Source organism: Papilio xuthus, unplaced genomic scaffold (assembly GCF_000836235.2).
Source record: "Papilio xuthus unplaced genomic scaffold, Pxut_1.1 DF827777.1, whole genome shotgun sequence".
NCBI classification, from domain to species: Eukaryota; Metazoa; Arthropoda; class Insecta; order Lepidoptera; family Papilionidae; genus Papilio; species Papilio xuthus.
Genome location: NW_013530872.1, coordinates 4,624,338 through 4,640,477, shown reverse-complemented (window position 1 = coordinate 4,640,477; position 16,140 = coordinate 4,624,338). Strand labels below are relative to the sequence as shown.

At 29.5% G+C, this 16,140-nt stretch overlaps 1 protein-coding gene across 1 annotated transcript in view; it reads left to right on the top strand.

The window, feature by feature from the left end:
• Positions 1 to 16,140, top strand: part of LOC106115970 (corticotropin-releasing factor-binding protein) — a 103,026-nt gene that overhangs the window by 41,951 nt on the left and 44,935 nt on the right. The gene's annotated exons all lie outside the window — the stretch shown is intronic.

The window sequence follows — 16,140 nt, the reverse complement described above, 5'->3', positions numbered from 1 at the left end:
AGGTAGTCTTGTTAATTTGTATAAAGGGCGTATTGTACAATTTGTTTTGGTCATTTCATGTATGTGTAACGACCAATATATTTGAGTAATTAATTTATTGATATAGCTTTGCAGTTTAATAAAAAATTAAAAGACAATTTTTTGTATCGTGTAGACTATTCTGACGTAGTAGTAGTATTTTACTTCTTACTAATATTATAAATGCGAATGTTTAGATGTATAGATGGTTTAATTTTTGTTTAAAGGTATCTCCGGAACGGCTCAACGTATTTTGATGAAATTTGGCACACATATAGAACATAGTCTGGAAGAACACATAGGCTAAAGCGTTTTTTTTAATTCCGCATGGACGGAGTCGCGGGCGACTGCTAGAAGAAGCAACAACTGAATGATGAAGACGTTAGAGAACAACGTTAGATTATTTCTGACAGGTAAATTTAAAAAGTTTACAGCTATGACAAATCAAACGAATTTTCACACAAAATAGCGGAATTTAGAGTAAGAAGATACAAATTGTATTCGAACTTGAACACAACTTGTTTTATATCATTAACACAACACAGATCGAATATTAAAGATAAAAAGATTGATTTAATATTAAATGTAAAAGAAAGATGTTAATTAAAAACTTGATTTTTGTGGGAGACAACTTGTCTGTTAGCAACCGGTCCGGTTTACCACCTGATGTGGATTTTTGCTCGTGCTTTAATAATTTGCATATTAATATATTTTCCAACATTTATTTACTTGCAAAAAGCATTTCTACTCAATCTTACGTAAAAATTATATTAATTTGCTTTGACGTACATGTTTTATTATTTACTAATGAAAATCATATTTTATTGTGAAAATCTATCATGACAACATAATAGAAACTGTCCTTAAATTTTCTTATTTAAAATACGTATCAATAATAATAAAAAAAAGTTAAATGTAAAATTAAAAAAATTATATTATATTAGATGATGTGGTTAATAAAGATGCATTTAATTTAATTTAACATTTATATAAAATCTATAAAGTAAAAGACGAGTGACATTGAGTGCTACGAATCGTATTTTTCATATCAAGTTCACGGCTATCAATAAAACTATGCAAATATAAAGAGACCATATTTGTTTGTTTGTTTGCATTCAATGGCCTCCGAAAGTACTGAACCGATTCGAAAATTTCTTTCCCTATTGGGAAGATACACTATCGTCGGGTGATACAGGCATATTATCAGTACTTTTTTTTTATTTCGCGCAAACAAAATCGCGGGCAACTGCAAGTTTGTTAAAAAACAGAACAGTTTGGGTATATCTTAAAAGTCAAATCCAGTTCATTTGACCTTTAAATAAATAGCCTTATTATTATATGAATGAATAATATATTAAAATATTTTAGTTGTCCATCCAAAAGAGAAAATTTTAATGTTAAACATTTAGTTCAAGGATGTGTTCCTAGCTTTCTTCGGAAATAATTGAATGATATTTGTAAGAGTTAATTCACGTCGCTTTATATATTTTAGTCATGATTGTGGGCGTATTAATATATTATATCATGAGGTAATATTTTATATTAGTTATAGGATGAATAAGAATTCGAACTTTTGTAACAGTAATTGACCTTTTTGAAAACAGCCGACCGCGGAGCGTTTTAAAGAGACGTCGTTTTATTTAAATTTTTGTCATTTTAAATTAGTTAAATATAATTGAATTTTTATTTTAAATTTTGCTTCAAAAACACTCGAATTAATTTAAGAAATACAATAAAAATCGAAGATTATTTTTTATAGAAAGGTCACAGAGTTCGGATCTGGCAGACAAAGTGTCGGCTTTGTGGTAATGTTATGAATTAATTGGTCCATTATTTTAATTTAAATTGTAGTTTTGACATTGTAAATATTTTATCCACATTTTTTAATGTCTTATATTGAGCTTAGTAATTTTAGATTGATGATTAAAAGCTTATTTTAGAACACCAAATAATATTTTTTGTGAATTATAGAAAATAGTTTGGGTTTTGAAAACGATGGAGAGGAGGATATCTCATGTTTATATTATATCTTAATTCTTTAACGTAATTATATAGAAAATAAATCTTTCCACTTCCTGCAGGTTTAAAAGGATGGACAGTCGTGCCTATAAAAAGCAAAAATATGATTTTTTGATGAACTTAATAATATCAGGCTACTTAGTGAAATCTTAGTTCGTTAATATGTCTTCTAAAAGTCTTGCAATTTTATTTTTGGTCCAGTCTATTCGTGGTCCGCCGGCAGTATTTTTATCGGTGATTACAAACTGATGTCCGTGTATGGCGAACGTTAACTGCTGGTCGTCCATTGAATAATTTCAGTATGACCAAAAATATTTTTGATTTTTTTTTCTATGTTGGTATATAAATTTACATCATGTATAATATATAAAATTATGTTTACATCTTTTAAGTATAATTTTGTAATTTGTGAAGCTTCTAAAGCAGCTCCTATTGATTTACCCTTCGTTTAACAGAGCTAATCAATTATCGAAGAGAATTTTATATGTTAATATTTACTTCATGTTAAATATATTTAATGAGCAAGAATTTATGAATATTTGAATAGAGTTGGCACGTACAGTTATAGACATAACGCTGGGACATTTAGGCATTTGTTTTATTTAATATTAAAGAGAAACAAGTTTATACCATAAACTTGCAATCGTTAGAACACTGGCAGTTAACAGTACCAGTTTTCTTTTTAATTTAAGTTTTGTTAAAAAAGAAAAATTAAATATTTAAAATTTTACTCATTCCTGTATGAAGTTTTTGGTATTCGGCTTTTATATACATGATAAGTCTATGTTTACATTTTTTTTTGTTTAAAATACTACTAACATTCATTCTCTTAGCTAAAACAATTTGCGTCATTGAACGAACTATAAATTGGAACATATGAGCATCACAGTTACATTTCCTGTAATTTGACTAATAAAACGACGAATAACAAATAACCTCCTTCTTTTTGAAGTCGGCTAAAAAACGTATTTTAAGGGAAAAAGCATCGTTCACTTTTACGTAATACTTTGTATATCATGCATTTTTTTGTAAATGTAATGCGTTTTGTAGTATGTAACATTTTATCCGTTAAATTATATATTATATTGTAAAGAAGCCAACATTTTAAAGTAGTAAAAACGAACTATTACTTTGAATTGAAAGTGCATTTTTATGCAACCAATTTTGTGAGACTTTTCGTAGCAATTAAGTATATATATCTTATACATAAGCAACGAGGTCATCGACATGTATTATATATGTATGTAGGTAAATCAACATACGGTGTATTCTCACGTTACATAAGTTTGTCTAAGAACAACACGTTATATCCTGCTAAGATCATGTTCAAATAATCTTAGAAAAAAATCGTAATAATTGTTTTATGTTTACAATTTTTTTCTCGTCTACAAAACTGGTTGTGCAGTAAAATGTATGGATGTCTAATAATTAGCTTTCATCATCATCAGCTCACTATACGTCCCCACCGAGGGGCTCGGAGCCCACCCTAAGTTAAGGGCGATTAGGCCACAGTCAACCACGCTGGCCAAGTGCGAGTTGGTTGACTTCACACATATCTTAGAAATTCTTCTCAGATATGTGCAGGTCGCATCACGATGTTTTCCTTGACCGTAAGAACGTCGAATAAATGTACATATGTAAATCGTAAATCGAAAAACACATTGGTACATGTCGGAATTCGTACCCAGAACCTGCAAATTGCAAGACTTGAAGTGCTTGACCCACCGACACAGAGCCAACTTTTGTTCTAAATCTTTGATTTAGAACAAAAGTTGTTTCAAAATCAAATATAGGTTTAATACACAATGTTAATTAAAAGCAGATACTGATTGTATTGATTAAAAAAACAAATGATTACAGTTAATTTAAAAGTTTGTTTACTATGATATAGATAGGATGGAAGAGTTATATTATTAGTTTGACAACATAGTTTTGTCCGATAAAGAATAGACATACTTTTTCCCCTGTTTTTAACAATGTTAGAATTGCATACAAGAAAAATGCTACGAAATGAAAAGCTGTTGACTTAAGTTTGAAGAAGTAATTATAAATTGTACAGATATTTTCTGAATAATGAAATATGATAATAATTTATCAAAATAATATTTTTATAAAACAGTTATTTAGGCTTTATTCATTTTTATTCAAAACAATTATTTATTGATATTAATCATTTGTTATCGTTATAAATTACGACAAAGTGATGACTGAATTCTTCTGTTTGACGTTTTATTTTTTTTATAAATTTCATATAAAATGAATATTAAATAAAGTTTTTAAAATTGTCTTAGTTCAGATGTCGCCACTCTGTCTCACCGATTCGCAATCAAATTATCATTCTAATCAAAACGATCTCGCGATTAATGTTGAGCTATTAAATTGAAAACATTAATTAATTATTCTGGAAACTGGCTGCCGTTATACTGATCTTGTTTTTCTCTTTCTATGAATCTTTATCAGGTATGATATCATTTAATTTTTCGAAACACATATAAAACTACTTAGAAAATCGTCATTAACCTTTAAGAGGTTCGCTTGTATTTTAATTAACTTCATTTACCTGTTGGAAATTTTATTGGTTATGTATAAAAGTGAATGAATCACGTTGGAAGGTAAAATGGTAAAACAATCTTTAAACAGAAATTTTGAAGATAAAATTTTTAATAAAAAAATGTAAAATCGAAACCCGTAACTTGAGATTCGTAATCTTTATAATAATATTTTTCATTACTTCTTTGATTTTGATAATTTAAACTTTTTACGGAATCGACCCTGAAACCGTCCGTCCCTATGTACTGTAACCACGATTTGAATTTAATCGTGATAAAAAAAATAACAAATAGGTTATGAACTAATTAATATTAATTGAATAATTTATAAAATGTAAATTTCTTTACTTTTTATAAAATATACTGGTTTCATTAAAAAATAATACCGAAACAATATAATAACTAAGCGATAAAACTTATCTCGAATTTAGAGCGTGTGAATTTCTTGTAATGTTCATGAATTGCATCTAATGCCTGAGGACCTTTGCTTTACTTTGAAATATACTATTAATGAAATTTCAAGGAGTCATTACATTAAATTTTTGACCTTAACGTTCATATAACTTACGATCTTATTAATATGATTCTTTCCAAGTAACACAACTCTTTAAATAATCTGCAACATTGTAATGAATTTATGAGCATGAATATAATGAAACATCTTTTGTACGTATTTATTAAACTGCCTTATTTATATATGTTATCGGAGAAATCACTACGTTAAATAAATCATTGAAAAAAGTCATAAAGTTTTACATCCTCATGATAAAGTTAACCTATAATTATACGATACCAATTTTACCCGAATATACTCGATTCTCTTTATAGTAGTTCTTTATGAGATAAAGTCAGCCAACATAGTAAGCTGCACCTACTTGTAAAATTACTGCTCGATACATTCTACGCTGGTAGTTAGTTTAAATATTCATTGATTAAATATTCATAGATTAAAAGAAAGTGTTCTATGGTTTGCGGCTAAAAAGTTCAATTAGCTGAGCTGAGTATTATGGTTCAATATTCTTTTAAATTTTTAAATTTCTTTCAAGACATTTAAAAATAAAGAAGATACTAATACATGTTAAACAAACTGAACACACTACCTGTTTGAAAAGCACAAACTGATGATAAAATTCGCAATTAGAACGACTAAGATATAAAATATTTCTCACGGTAATTAAAAAGTAAATGAAAGCTATTAACAAAGTTCTGTGGAACAACAAGCCTGTAGCATCTGTAAGCCAGTCCTCTTATAGTCGTTGGAAGAGTAATAAAAATGATAATATATCGTTAAATATACATGTAACAGAACCAAAGCCCTCTATAATCCTCCATCAATTTCCCCTTGCACTGCAATTTCCTCAAGATAATTATTTCAATCAAAACCAATATGATTGGAAAAATGAATGATTGTCAATTATCTCGATGGTTCTTTTCTCAAGTGGAAGCAATTTAATCCGGTTTAAATTTTCGATGGCGATTCAAGAACAATGTGTGAGGTAAAAGTAGAAGTAGGTAAATGCTTTAAAAATATCTTATTTAAAATTAGTTGTAGTAGAGTAAATATGTAATAAAATGTCTAAATTAATCGTGCAATAAATTAATGAGGAGTTTCTCCGAGTTTTTAGCCAACTTCAAAAAGAAGGAGGTTATCAATTCGTCTGTATGTTCTTTTTTTATGTGTTACCGCGTAACTCCGCCCCTGGTGCTCCGATTTTGAAAATTTGCTTTTTGATCGAAAGGTTTTGCTTGCATGTGGCTCCCATTTTTTTATTAATTTTTAAACTGACTAGAAGTTTACTAGATTTTGAGTTTAAATTGAAAATGCGTTCCGAAAATTTATTATAATAAGACTCCTAAATAAACTAAATAAAATATTTGCTGTTATCCAATCAATGCAGTTTGTTATATTTTACAATGTATTATTTATATTTTCATGGTTACTATGAATTATGGGAGGACAATTTTATTAGTCTTTAAAAGTTATGTTTAACATCAAACCTTGACTACATAAGCATTATTTTCCTTCTTAATAGAAACAACTGCGACCTTATGTAAATACTAAATAGAACTGTAATTAAGTATAGTGAATTGAATCAAACATTTATAGCTGTCAGGAACTAATAATCGTCTTAGTATTTTATTCGTTTAGCTAACTATGAATAGAAAATATTAGTGAGCTTAAGCATTTTATAAATTTAAAGTAGGAAGTCGCATATTGTGTTAAATTAATCTTGGACATCGTTTGTACTGATTACCTTAACATTTAACCTGTGTAAACGAAGTATTGTTTGGAAACAGGTTGTTGAGTTTTTGTATGGAAAAATATTGCTAACATACTACTGGTTGCGTCAACTGTTTTTACAAATTAAAGTACGTCTATAATAAATATATTTTGCATTGAATGACTAGAAATCAATAAATCGTACAAAACAATTATTTCTTATAATTGTGTTGAATATTAAAATATTTATGAATTTGAAAATAATTACGTAAGAGTTGCTCGGTATAGAAAAATTTTAGGAAATAATTTTTTAATCTATTTTAAATTTTATCTTTAATTTTTATTATTTCAGATTCAATAATTAAAACTTAAAGTTAATTAGATTTTGTTAATTTACAACAATAATGTGTCTTTACATTGGCAACCGAGTCAAATAAAAGTAAACCATTATTTTTTATGCTTTCAACCAAATTCAAATTACCATTCTGAATTTAATAATGGTAATTAAATCTGTATTTTGTTTGATATTTAATGGCGTAAAGTCATGACCTTTAATTCATTTGTACAGTTCATTCAAATGTAAAACCAATATTTACATTGTGGTGTCTATATCAGTAAATAAAGAACCGTTTACACTCGCCGTAATGTAACTCCGAAAATTACTGTTGAAATAATTACTATTTATTTGTACGCTCGGTAATTAATTCTAGACAGTATATATTAGTAGAATTTTTAGAAAATATTATTAATAAATGCCCTGAACTTACCCTTTCCCTAAGACAATGTATAGGCATGAATAACCTAATATTGATGGGACAAATTCTGTCTTGCACAAAGATATGATTTTCTATGTTTTATTCCTTTACTAGCTTGTAATTGTTCATTGGTTGTGGAAACGTAAAGAGAACTTTGCTGGTTTTCTTTTCTTAGAAAACTTCTCGTGTTTACAAAGGACAGTGTGCTAACTTCTTTACAGTCAAGTATTTTTTTACAATTGACGCCAGCACGCCAACAGACACAAACTTTTCGCTAATGATAAATCAAACAAAACTTAGTTTCAAATAAGAGTAGACAGTATCGTGGAAGTTTACTGAAAAACCTTATTCACGTCTCTTTTTATTTATCTTCATCTTATCTATCGATGTATAAAAGTAGAAATGTATATTCAATTAGTATTGTTACCGTTCTACTGTTAATTTTATCGGCACACTTATTTTATACAAATAAGAGTTCATTGTGTTCATGACTCAAAGTACCTAAATCATGTTCAATTCGATTTTTTCGTGTATTCATTATAAGGTCTACAAAAATATTATTTTAATATATACTTCTTTTGGAATATGAAAAAGCCAAATGGGTTATATTAAGTTTGCAATGGAGTATATTGTCATTAGCTTGCTATACGTCTCTACTGAGGTGCTCGGAGCGTATCCTAAGTTAGGGGTGACTAGGGTATGGTTACCACGGGCCACTGCGGGTTGGTTGCCTTCACACATATCCCGATATTTACAGGTTTCATCACGATGGTTTTCTTCACCTTAAGATAAATATACATATGTAAATCGAAATCACGTTGGTACATGGCGTGATTCGAACCCAGGACCGACAGATTACAAGTTAAATGCTTAACCCTTAAGCCACCGAGTCACTTTGAAATCTAGGATCTGCAATGGAGCACGTAATGTTATCAAGGTGTAAAAAACATGTGAGGAAAGGTATGTTTATCATAAATCAATAAAATCTTAAATTTAACTTTTTAATTACCTCATAGCTTTTTATTTAAATATAGCCAAAATTGTTACTTAATACACAATATTTTATTGTCTTTATTTAACCTTCAATATTTAGTCAAAAGGTTGAAGTTTTTGTTGAACAGGGCGTATAATTAATCAAGGCGTATAATTATTTATGTTTTTAACATACTGAACTTACGACCGATATATGGCCTTTACTTTTACCACACTGTCACCTTTTCCTTTGACATTTATTATAATTTAACTGGAAGTTGGAGATTGGTTAACGTCGTAAAATATTTTACCGCGAAAAAAAAATACATCAAGCGAGCACAGAAAATTTGAATTTGGAAACACAAAAGGTTATAACGGAGTTTACAAATGATTTAGGCCGAAATAAAGATGCACCTTGACATCGGAGAAATACGAGACCATGGAGGTCAATGTACTGTTACGACCAGATGACCTCTATTTCTGGGTTAGTGGTATACTTACGTATTAGGATCAAACAGTATGCAGTTTTAATATCTTCACTTATGACCTCTGAGCTCCTGTCTAATATTTAAATGCCGTTAGTTATGGATAATTAACAATACATATTTGTTTATTAAGGTCAAATAATGTTTGTATCAGCATCAACATAGGAAGTCGTTTTAATGTTATTTTAAACACATATATTAGTTTAACGATTGCTTAACAGTACTATATATACTAAATAATTTGTATTGACATTTATTATACTTAAGAAAATCTTTACAAGACCACAATATGTTGACGTTAATATATAGTTCCTGTAATTTCTCTTATTCCTACATACATAAATTTGTACAAAATTTTTTGTTGATTAAAACTCCTAGAAACATTTCAAGCTGTTTCTAATAACAATAAAGGTTACTGCATACAGACAGATCCGAGCAGGCGATATCGGTAGCTATCGAGCTCTGTGTGTAGCCACCCTAATAATCACGTGGATGTTCGAAATACTGAAGCAGTTATACAACTGCTGAATCACTCGATATATGAATACATTATCGATGATTAATTGCTATATGCCAAATAATATTATGTAATAAATACATTCAAATAATTTATGTATATGCGTGTTCGAGAAAAATATTATCTATTTATAAATTCTTGAAAACAAGTGGTCAATAGACCACTTGTTTTCACCCGCGACTCTGTCCGCGCGGAACTAAAAAAACATTATATGTAGCCATAGTTCTTCCAGACTATGTTCTACATCCATACCAAATTTCATCTAGATCCATTCAGCCGTTCTCGAGATACCTTGACACAAACATCCATGCATCCATTTAAACATTCGCATTTATAATATTAGTAAGATTGTAGGAAGTAAGATTGATATTTGACGCATAAATGTTCTCTGAGAATATTGATTTTGCACTGCAATTACTGTTATTATTGAGGCGAAATAAAATAAAGTACGCCTTTTTATAATCTGGTATTTATCTCGACCAGTACTTGAATACTAACTGTAAAAACTTATTTAAAGTTATATTCATAACATGGCGACTTAAATGCTACATGTAAAAAAAATTCTAATTAGATATAAAATATTTCTTTCGATTTTAAACACGTTTGTCGATAAGCCCCGATAAATTTTACCCCGTGAATGGGATCAGGTTCATAATTAATTTCTAAATATGAACCCCGTATTAACATTATAATGAAAATAACTCATAATTACATATTAATAACACGTTTATTTAGGTATCATATCAGGCAATTAAAATGATAATTTGATTTGAAATTAGTGGCAGCCATAGACCATTTGCAGGGCTGTCATCTAATTCATTGCAATAAAAATACTTAATTAATTTGAACATTAAAATTTTAAAAATATTAGGACCGCATCGAAATAACCTCAGTAGAAGTCAAGGTTACAATATTATGTACATTATGTATTAAAATATACTATTACATAACTTGTTTTCTTGACACGTTTTAAACTTCCCAAAATATATTCATAAAAATAAATCAATATTTGTAGTAGCAACTCTGACCCCAACGGCATACATGTATCAATCAAATAATATTATTATTATTCATAATAGGAAGTCCTATTGCGAAGAAAAACACAATTTGATGTTTTTCGAACAAATTAAATAGACAGTTTCGAAATTTTGTTTGTGGACAGGTTCAAGATGATCAAGGATTTGTTTGACCTTATATGTTGTACCATTTCGTTTTGCAATATATTATGTATGCTTACCACAAATTTATCAACCCTATGTACTAATTATGAAATTTATACCATTTCATAAAATAGAAAAGTTGAATGTCAAAATTATAATATTGAAAAGTTATTAGTTTTAGGTAATGTGTTTTATACAGTGTTACCTTGGTCTTAAATACAGACTACCTGCTGTTAACGTTCAAGGTATCGAATTACTTGAGAAATTAAAACTTATTTGAGGTGAGCGCCGATAGGTGGAAGAAAAAAAAATAATTTGACATTTATTGGATGGGATTAATAGTTAACATGCTTAATTTTTTTTATACTAAATTCAGTAAAGGAAAATTTTATCGAAAGGTATTCTTCATACTATTATGAAGACGCGTTGTTTGTAGTAAGTGTTGTGCCTAATAACAAATTAAATTAAATTTTTATATTTGTCTACGAATTCTAAGAATAAAAAAGCGTCAATAGTAGATGTAAATTAAAAAGAAGTTGAAATCAACATGCCTGTGACGCATTTGTTAGGTAAATATTATTACATTTTTAAGAAAACTGCGCATCGTGAAACGAGAATGTTGGTTATTAGGACGGTTGTTTTTCGTTTATTTCAAGTGTCAAGTGCGTCAAAGAGTTCGTTTTTCTCTAGAGATGTGCACTGTCTTGTGTCAACGTAAATCACAGCTAAATATTTTGCAAGTCAATATTTTCTTTTGTACCAAGAACAGACCGCGGGTCATGGTGCAAATAATAAGGATACTTTGTTTAAAGAAGCTGTTCTTGGTAGTCAATGTCTATAACAAACTTGAAGTAAGTTTATTGTATTGTGACGTCATTTGACGTGTGAATGCTTAGTAATCAAGGATATGTTAAAACGGTTTAAAAACGTGTTAGTGTGTTTTTATCTTTTAAGAAAGAACTTTCCGCGTCACACTATATTAGAATTTCTTTCCTTTTATTGTTAAAATCTTAATGCATGCCAAAAATATTTTAATATTTTTTAATAATGATAAATAATTACGTCATTTATGAAAGAAGAGACGTCACCACTTATTTTTAATATCAATATGAGCTAGTGTAAATTAATTACACGACGAATTCTTTTAATAATAGTAATTTCTTCCAACAATTTTTTAATAACTATTTGCACTGACAATATAACAATACCATATGAATAAGGTTAAAGAAAATAATCATTATCAATCATCATAAATATGAGTTTATGTTTAAAAGTTTTTATAAAATCATTATTCATTTAAAAGGAAATGTATATTTGGAATAAGTAAATATTAATGTGACTAAATTGAAGAACGTTAAACAATGGAGCACGGGTGCATCCCGGTAGCAATTATGTTCTTGTAAAAAATTTCTTTGTCTTTTCTCCATGTCTTACCTTTTTAAACAGACACTTGTTAATTATATCTTATGATTTATTGCTTTTTAATATCAATTATTAGTCATTACAACGGACAGACCACTTTTTGTTTCGTATGAAATTTAAAAGTGTTACGATGATAAACGCAATATGTCAATTTCTTTTCTCAGATAGTCTATCACGAATGTTTGCGATATGTGTTTTCGTAAACGGTACTTTATGCTGGATAATGTAAAACAATAAAATAACAAATTTTGTCCAAGGCGTTACGAATACTTTCTCGTCAATTTTCGGGATAGACCCTCAGTTACGTTATTTTGTATACGAGTCTTGTACTCTTTCATGTGTGACTTCTAAAATTACAGTATTTTACTTACGCACTGTAAGTTGTAAGGATCGCTACAAAATCTTTATCATGAGGGTAAAAAAAATCTCCGATACTTTCCTTTCCAACAAAGTTTAGTATAAAAGTATGATGCATAAAGACATAAGGTTCGAATCACAATTCAAGGGGTTTTCGTATTTGTTTTATAAAGTAAAAGAGACATTTTAATAAATGAGTCATTTTTATCATAAGATATAAAATAATTTTTAATACGAAGAACATATCCGATCCTTAATTTAATAACCAAAAAGACCCGAAACCGAAAAGAATGTTGATAAATAAACGGGAGGTTATAAAGATATTAGTTTTATAAAAATTGTTACAAAATTATCTTGTGATATTTTAGCCACATTGGGATAAAGATGCATCAAAATTAAACGGTTATATTTTAATGAACTTGCTCATTATAATATTCATATCAAAACAATCGAAAGTTTGCCGAAAAGATCTGATTTATGTCTCTTGATATTAAATAAAGCAGTTCAGCTTTATTTATTATCTTGTCGTTTTGACTACGAATGGTTTCATATTTACCACCGTTAGACAAGCTATAAAACATTATAATAAATTTAGAGATTTGCCTAATTTACCAGGTCTTTCACCGATCGTTATTATATTTAAAAAAAGATAATTTTAAATACAACATTTGACCGCCTTTACTGAAGATGATATTTAAATACACCGTTAGTTACGCTTTAGATTTTATCCCACTTATTGCTAAATGTTGTGTCTCAAATATTTGTTTCATATATCTTAAGAAGTATTCAACATTTTGATTTGCTTTTAAAATCAATTATTTTAATTAAAAACTTTTTTAAGGTGACCTATTTGAATTCATATACGTCAGACTTTTAATACACACAAACATAACACAGAGTTTATTCTAATAAATGTTTTTGCATGAACGTGTTCTTTATCCTTTAAAATAAAATTTTATATCAAACAATTAACACGAAAATATTGTTGTTTTAAAGTAAACCTGATTAATATTTAATGTTTTTTATGGTTGAATAAATCTCTTCCCAAATTATAAAATTGCATCGAGTTACATAATATTTGGTCGTTACGGAGTTTATTTTAACGTTTTTAACAGTTAAATCATCCTTAAAGTCTACTCATCAAGTCACAAAAGAATGCATAAAGAATAGTCGTGACCACTACACAAAATTAACACTAATTATTAAAAATTAAACGTGTCGTTAAAGTAAAAAAAAAAACTTTGGTTATATTATCATATTGGTAACTATGTATAATTTTTTATGTATAACACGTTTTTATAAAATCTAAAAATATTTAATAAAATTAAAAGCAGAACAACGATATGTAGTCAGCTGTGTACTATAAATATAAATTATTTAAAAAATAAACAGATTATTGACCCGTGACTTTATCTAATTAATATTTAGCTATTAATCGTGATCGCGGCGTTAAATAAATCACAATGGTAACATTTTACAATCTGGCTGTACGGTCAGGTGTTCTTTGCCTTATTTTTATTTAGATGTTGATAATTTACGAGAGTTGTTGAGCGTGTGATTGGTCGGTCACGTTGTGTCCTCATAAGTTTTATGCAAATTATTCAAGCGACCGAGCAGACAGTGTGGCAGCGGCGGCTTGACAAGTCTAGAAAGACTCGATAACCGTTTTCAACCGTGGTGCCATTTGTATGTGATATTGTACTATGTATTGTAAAAGTAAATGAAAATGATGACAATATATACAACTATATTGCTAATATTTAGATGGATATAGTTTCGATCGTGTTATTTTTTTTTATAAGCAAACCAACACGCACTCGGCCGGCGTGGTTAACTACGGGCTAGTCACCCCTAAGTTAGGATATGCTCCGAGCCCCTCAGTGTGGACGTATAGTGACCTGATGATGATGATGATAAGCAAAGTAGGTAATGGAATAATTTAAACATATTGCTTTTTATTTATATGTAACGCGATATACTTTTGGGTCGTTATCTGTAATCTGATCAATTTAAAGATGTCACCCATTAAACAGAACGCATTTAAATTATGGTTTAAAAACATAATTTTTCATTTTTTCTACGATTTCAGTTTTTTTTTTCTGAATCATCGAGTGGAAATGCTTATATTTGAATATTGCTAAGTATCTAAATAATTCATGTTCTTCAAAAATATATCAAATGCCAAAGTTTGGATGTTTATAGACGGTATCTCGGACGGTAAATTTGGTGTGGATAGTAGAACACTGTCTGTAATTACCAATTATGTTTTATTCCACGCGGAAGGAGTCGCGGGCAACAGCAATCTGTAAGTAAGCGTCAGGTTTAATTGTATACGTCAATTTTTTAACAAAACAACCAACAAGTAACAAACTGAATAAAAACAGAGCACGAAATTGAATAAATATGACAAATGATATCAATTAAAAGAATATACAAAATATTAGATTGTGTTTATAAAAAAAATATTTGATGGTTATTTTATATCACATAAAGATTTTCATATTAACATTTACTTTAGCACCTTGTTAACCTTCGCCGCTCGTGTTCCGATCCGCCCGTACCTACCGCACGCTCGATACATCAAACTCAGCTCGGACCTCTTGAAACCTATGCTTTGTTCAGATCTTTCCTGTTGTCAGAAAGCGTTATGGGAATATTTCAAGTTACGAAGAATTAAAGATGATACGAAATAACTTTCTGAGTTCTCTTTCCGATTCTGACAGATCTGTACTTGTCTAAAATAAGCGATGTACCCAACAAAACTACTGCCCATGTGTTAATTACCAATAAAATAACAATAACTTTTGTTATACTCAACCTTTCTAGGAAAAAAACCATTGGGCCAATTGGTAGGCAGATCAGCCCAACAGGTAACAGTTGTCGTAGTAAAAATGTTCTATAACGATCGAGAAATCCAATAGATCAATAAATATTATTTGATTATATAATAATGACTCATTTAATAATATAGAGGACCTAAAAATATGTGACATTCCATACCAGGTCAAAGAGTTCACGAGCAGTAACTATAATTCTATTTTTAATGACTTAAGATACATATATTTAAAAAAGTAAATCAGTTAAATGATGTCACGGTCAATCTGAATCATATTTTATTTATATAAAACGACCACACTGCTACAATAAAAATTTGTTATGTATTAGTCAAATAAATACTGAATATAAATTTGATCTCATAAATAGACTAAAATACTTCGAAGTATACCAAATAGTTTATCAGGTATAGAAAAAATATATACGATTTGTTCGAATTTGTGTACATAAAGAATAAAAGCAAAGTGCATTAATTAAATAAAGCACAAAACTTGCGCACTGTAGAAATTGCTTATCATCAGCTCACTAAACGTCCCCACCGAGGGGCCCAGAGACTACCGTAAATTAAGGGTGATTAGACCATAGTCAACCACTATGGCTAAGTGCGGGTTGGTTGGCTTCACACATCTTTGAATTTCTTCTCAGTAACGTGCAGGTTGCATCACGATGCCCCGGAGGAGCTCTCCCGTGCCCGGGAGGCGAGGAGGAGGACGACCGTGGAGCTCTGGGCGAGTGGCCTAATGCACGCCGAATACGGCGTGCGAACCATAGAGGCCATACGCCCACAGCTCCCGGAATGGTGTGGGAGGAGCCACGGGTCCCTCACCTTC